This window comes from Alligator sinensis, unplaced genomic scaffold (genome assembly GCF_000455745.1).
Source record: "Alligator sinensis unplaced genomic scaffold, ASM45574v1 scaffold1479_1, whole genome shotgun sequence".
Classification (NCBI taxonomy): domain Eukaryota; kingdom Metazoa; phylum Chordata; order Crocodylia; family Alligatoridae; genus Alligator; species Alligator sinensis.
The window spans coordinates 10,866-17,461 of NW_005843843.1; the positions used below are offsets into that span (position 1 = coordinate 10,866).

A 6,596-nucleotide genomic window follows, 5' to 3' on the forward strand; every position below is an offset into this window, starting at 1 on the left:
CCCTGGAATTTTCCACTCGGGCTGAGGCCCCGCTGGCTCCGCGCCCGGCCCCGCCCGGCAGCCACGTCCGGGGCTGGGCCCAACGCGGGAACCAGGGGGGCGGTATTTTTTCCCGCGCTCTGGTCCGGGGTCCGGGTGGCGCTCCTGTGCAGGCTCCGAATTCCCCATATAAGGAGGGAGCGACGGGCTGGCAGCTGATTGGGCCATTCAAATGAGCCGTCCGCCTGGCAACAGGGCGCTCATTGGCCGTTGGGGGAAAAAAAATTACGCAATGGGGGAAAGGGCTGAAGGAGACGGGTCTCAGAACGAGACCAGCGGGAGGGAGGGGCGGTTCCCGTGGCAACCGGGGAGGGGTTTGCGCCACGTGGGGCCGAGGGGCAAGTGCGTGAGGGCCGGGGCCCTGGTGGCAGAGCGGCTGGGCCTGGGCCCCAGTGTGGGCGGGGACGGGCACCTTGCTCCGCTCTGACCCCTGGTGTCCTTCACTGCGGGGTCACGCCCGCCCGCCTGTGCTGTGCGAGGTGAGGCCAGCTGGTGGCGGGATGGGGAACAGCCCTACTGCCCCTTCACTGCTTGTGCGAGAGAAGCAAGAGGGACCAGATATCCCTCTCCCCCCATTGTGAGCAGCGCTCCCGCCTCCATTCATTTCACATCTCCTTATATTGCAGGAATAGCGAGAGGCCCACCAGGCCCTGGCCCCAGACAAAGGAGGTGATGCAGTCGCCGCCACAAAGGGCCTGCCGCGGTCTCCATTCCCGCTGGCCCTTGGAGAGGGCTCCACCTCGGGTATGCAGCTATGAGCCCAGCCCGCCCTCTGTCCCTGGGAAGCCACAGGCAGCAGCTGCACCGAATCCCCGAGGCTTCCGGGGAGATTCAGGTCAATCGCGTTTCTGGTTCATCCAGCAGGCAGCTCAACAGAACAAGGCTGAGCAGGGGTGAAACAAAGGAGCTCAGGATTAGGTGTGCAACACTGACACCTGCTGTCTATCGGAGAGAGTTGCACTGGCTGCTCTCCTGTCTAGACCAGCGGTTCCCAGTCTGTGGTACAGGTACCAACCTCTCAGTGGTACGCGTTAACAGATTTATCATAATCACTTTATATAACAGAAATCTGCTAGTGGTTCTTAAGGTTGAACTGGAAACATTTGCTGGTGGTACTTAAGGTTGTATAGTTTTAAATTGGCGGTGTGCAATCTAAGTTTGGGAACTGCTGCTCTAGACTGCAAGTTCAGATGTCAGGCTCGGAGGAATGCACGGTTGCCACTTCAATTCTAGCCCCCCTGCTGGGGGATGGCATAGCAGGGAGGGAGATGCAGAGCCTTCCTCCACAAGCGCTCTGCTTCTACAGGCACTGGGGTCAGCTGATGTGGTCCTAAACCTCCCCAGGGAAAATTGTTCCCCTCTGACGGTTGTTTGATAGCTCCTGTATGAGAGGAGTTGTTGGCTTCTAAACTCTGTCCTAATGAAATAAGTGTCCCTGCCTCCACATAACAGGTACTTCTTGCCTCTCTTGTTAGCTTCATCTGGCTGAATGTCACAAGGGCTGTCCCTAGCTGGAGAACAAGCATGCACATTGCACATCCAAACAGTCATAGAACCCATACACAATGCACATCAAAACCCAGGTATATTGACCAGCATACGCACATGCATGGGGATATGCATGGGGTGTTGTACACAGGGAGCAAAGGGGACAGATTTTAGGGGCTCTATGCTTTACTAACTCACTATGTTAGAAGGTAACCATAATGTAATGCAGCCTCCACCAGCTCAGGTATGCAAACACACAGAACCAAGGTTGAGTATCTTTACGTTAGAAGGTAATGTTATGAATATACGTAACCCATGAATGCCTCACAGAACCACGTATTACACATGTCCACGCACACCTGCACATAAACACATGTATGTATACTCCCTTCCCCAAGGGGTTTACACACTAAGAATATAAGGCAGGCACTCAGACAAAGAAATTTGCCAGATGTGCAATAGCTATTTCTTCTGTTTCCCCTTTGCATAATAACGCTCTTTTGCATAATAGCGCTCTTCCTGTCAGCCTCTCCTGTGTCCAGCTGCCAGTCAGACTTCAAAGACTTTGCTTTGCCTGAGTGTCCTCTTATTCCTATCCCCCTCCCACAATAAAATACTCAACCTTGATTCTGGAGAAATGCACACCAGAAGCCAGAACACCCTAGTATCCAAAGACAGCGACTCCCCTTCCCTCCAGCAGGGGGAGTGCCTTGCTCAAACCACAAGACTCCAGCCAGCAACCTGGTTGTTTAGCCCCTTGATCCCTCTCTGTATGCAGCAAGCACATACAGACAAATGCAGAAATATAACACACAGACACAGAGATACAGACAGAGACATTCTCATGCTACTGCATGCACAAACGCATACTCAGACACAAAGGGAAGCTGCACTGAAATCAGCATCAAAGACAGTGGGAAGAGGCGCACATGCTTTTTGTTAGTGATGTCATTGTGCCCAGATGTCTCGATGAATGGCGCATGATACCTAAACGGATATTGATACACAAAGAGGCACCTGCTTACATCAGGGTATTGTGTCCTGTCCTTGCTAAGATGGAGCCGTTTGGTCAGCTAAACAGACTGATATGCACAATTTGTGACCCCCCCTCCCCAACACTTCATTAATGTCCCTTTCGCCATTTCCCATCTGTAATTCCCCTCTGCATCCCATCTACAACTCTGTCCCTTCAGTTCCTCTCCCGTCTTCTGAATCATAGCTGTGCCTCTCCTCTATGCCGTGCCACCCATGTCTCATCTGCAACACCTACCCCATATCCTGTTTTCATTTCTCCATGTCCCACCTATGCCCACTGTTCCTATATCAGATATGTGACTGCCTCTGAACTCCACTGTGACATTTCACTCCCTTCTGCATTTCATTTGTGCTCCCCCTCTATATTAAGTCTGTGACACTCTTTGGCCTACAGTCTGTGAGTCCTTCATATACATTGCATGAATTATTCCCTTCAGGCTCTCACTTGTGACTCTTGCTTTTAGTCAGGTTTGTGCCTCTCCCTGGGTTCTATGCTGCTTCCCATTTTTAACTTTTCCCATTTCCTTGTCCTACCTGTGACTTGCCCCTTTCCTCATCTGTGGCTGTCCCAACATCCCATTTACAGCCTCCCCACATGCCTTCTGTAACTACTCCATGTTCTGTGTGTGACTCCCCCGTGTCCTGTCTGTGACTATCCTGAGTCCTAGACTCCCCTAGCATCACACGTGGGATTTCTCCTCATCTACCTTCTTTGGATCCTCCCTCTTCCTGTGACTTCTTGTGATTCATGTGTCCCATCTGCAACTGCCCCCATCTCTAGTTTCCCCCAAAGCCTGTTTTCAACTCTCCTAGATAGGTGTTTTTCAACCCAAAAGTGGATCGCAAGAATAAATGAAAGTATCATAAACAAACTTTAAAAATGGATTCTCCTTTAATGCAGCAAAACATGGGAAGCCGTGGCTTTTCCTTTGCAGGATGGCAGAGTTCCAGCCTGCAAGGGGCTGCTTGGGGGCGCCCATGCCCCACACACTGGGGGGTTGGGGCCTGGGGGTGGAGGGCAGTGCATCAGGAGTGAGAGGCACTAGGTCAGAACTAGCCATTGATGTTTACAAATAGGTCCTGGTACAAAAAAGGTTGAGAACCACCCTAGATCCTATCTGTGATTCCTCTGCATTTTGTCTGTGATCCTCCAGCACCTTGTTTTGCTCCTACAGTGTTCTGTCTGCAACATCCCCATACTCCATCTTCCTCTCCCCTAGTATATCCCATCTGTGATTGCCCCATGCCTGTCTGCTGTCCATGATTAATCCATGATTTCCCAATTTCCCATTTTCAATCCCTCTCTTGTTCTGCCTCGGCTTCCTTGTGTCCTGTATTCCATCCATGACTCTCTAAGTCCTAGCTGCAACCCAAGTTACTCCTGCATCCCATGTGCTACTTCCCCTATGTCCCATCTCCCCCTCCATCCCATCTGTGGCTCCCTCATCTGGACAGCATAAGGGTAGCACAAACCATACAATGTCATGGGCCCTGAGCTCATTAGGGCCCCATTACATTATGGTTACTTTCTACTGTAACAGGATAGTAAAGCCCCTAAAATCTGTTCCTTGTGCTCCCTATGTACGACACCCCATGTCATAGAAAAGTAGGGCAAGAAGGGACTTCAGGAGGTCACATCTAGTCCAAGCCACTGCTCAAGGCAGGATCACCGTTGCCTAAACCATTCTGGACAAGTGTACATATAACCTGTTCTGAAAACTGCACAAACAACCATCTCACACAGCTACAAGGCACAATGCCCCAAAACACACAAGAGCACCCCAGCCTGCCACAGTTAAAGCAAGGAGACAAGGTCACTGTTAATGTCCTGCTGCTGCAAAACTAGAAGAGCAGTTTGTTCCGTGTGATTCTCATGTCCTATGTGCCACTCTTGCCATCTTCCATCTGAGATTCCCTCAGCATCCCAGCTGTGGCTCCCATGTCTCACCTGTGATTCCCCCTGTATTTTACCTGTGACTACCCTGTGTCCAATCTGAGATTCCTTCTGCCTTCCTCCCATCTGTCTGCTCCCTGCATCTTCTGTATGATTTACCTATCTCCTATCTATGAACTTCCCTTTGTGCCTGCTGCAATTCCTTCCCACATCTTACCTATGGTTCTTCCTGCTCTTCTGGGCTCTCCTTGCTTGTCCTATTTATTATTCTCTATCTTGATTACTACTTGTGCTCCCATGCCATGTCCATGACTCTCTACTTCTTATTTGTTACACTTCTGTTATATCCTGTTGTATTCCCTCCATGGTCTGTCTGTGACTTCCCTTGCTTCTCACATGGCCTGGATGTGATAGTTCAACCTTTATATCCACAGGGTTGCATACTAACAACTTCCTTTCCCAAGGATTATAAAGGCCTTGTCACATATTTCATTTAGGATATGTTAACTGCATTTACAATGTGAGCTTCCATATGTTCAAACAGTAAAGCACATGCTGAGTGCACTCATATCACAGAAGTTAGGACTTTTCACAGGAGGTGTATCTCCAGATTGTAGTGAGTGGTACGTGTTTTGCCACCGTCCATGGGGCTCCACGTAGGTGAGACAAGCAATCTGTGGCCCCAGGGCTGGAAGCCACATTCTGCTGATCACACCAGTTACAAACTGGCGCCAGTCCCAGGGTACTGGCAGGACCCAACAGCAGGAGTAGCATTCACTCCTGGGATCAATTTCCCATGCCTCTCTCCACCCGCTGCCAGGAGCAGAGACCTCGCTTACCAGAGCACCCTATGAAACATGCAGGCTCAGACTGTAGTGAGCACTGCTGTGTGACTGCTCAACATGCGTTCTAGAACTTTTAATGCAGCACGGTAATGCTTACGACATTCTACCAGTAAATGAAACACATGATAAGAGTCCTATGCAACAAGATCCTAAGTGCCTCTGTTGCCTGAGAACCCTGATCTTTCCTTTAAGCTGGCTTTGTAAAGTCAGCAGAATATTTCTTTCCTTTTTTGGATTTGACATCCTAGTCAGACAAGCAAAAAATAGGGAGGTACTTGGGTTATGTGATACAGCTCTGTATGGGAACAAAGTGTGATATTTGTGCATGGTGATAGGGGAAGGCGTGTATGCACATGTGGATTTTTTTGGTATATGCATATGCACCATGCAGGGTTTTGTGTGTCTGTGTATGGGCATGCATGTATTTGAGCTCTGTGCTTGTTTGTGGTTTGTATGTGTTGATGGGAGCGTTTATTTTGGTAGGTCCATTGGCAATGAGAATTTGCAGTTTTGGATGACTATTACTGACTGAACATTTCAAATGTTGAGCTTTGTATTGTGCAAGAGTCGATATGTGTATGTTTGCATGCATGTATGCATGTGTTTCTGTACACAGAGCCTTTGTGTTTGGGGTGTGCCCGTTTGCATGTGTTCTACATTTCATGTATATCTTGCATTCATATGTATGGGGGCATGCCTGCGATGTATTTATATTAGACATGCATTTGTACATTTCCATTGGAGCTCCCCATTATCTTCCCATCCAGAGGTGTGTGTGTATAAAAATCATAGAAAATGAGGGTTGGAAGGGACCTGAGGAAGTCATCTAGTCCAACCCCCTGCTCAAAGGACCATGCCCAACTAGATCATCCCAGCCAAGGCTTTGTCTACCCCCATGTCTTAAAAACCTCTAGGGATGGAGAGTCCACCACCACTCTGCGTAGCTCATTCCAGTGCTTTACTACCCTCCTGGTAAGAAAGCTTTTCCTGATATCTAACCTAAACTGCCCTTGCTGCAACTTGAGACCATTGCTCCTTGTCCTGTTAAGTCTTGGTAGGTTTGTTGTAGTTATTTGATCAAAGTCCCCTCCACTGCTTTTTTCAGTGAAAACAAAGTTACAGCAGCACAGGATATTCTAGGACTGGAGACTTGTTAAGCATTAGCTTTAAAATGGCTTGAAAAACCTTTCAAGCCCACAGCCAAATAACAAGCACTGATTCTCTATTTGCACAACTTCTTCTCATGTGCTGAGGCACAAACAGGCCTCTGATTTCCCAGGCCCAGAAGACAGCAA

The 6,596-nt window shown here is 49.2% G+C and overlaps 1 protein-coding gene across 1 annotated transcript in view; it reads left to right on the plus strand.

The window, feature by feature from the left end:
* Nucleotides 1-360: 360 nt before the first annotated feature.
* The window catches only part of MLF2 (myeloid leukemia factor 2), a 12,579-nt gene continuing 6,343 nt past the window's right edge, over nt 361-6,596 (plus strand). The window contains exons 1-2 of the mRNA XM_006039191.3: nt 361-518; nt 666-783. The gene's annotated coding sequence lies outside the window, so the exon portion shown is untranslated. The remainder of the gene's footprint in view (nt 519-665; nt 784-6,596) is intronic.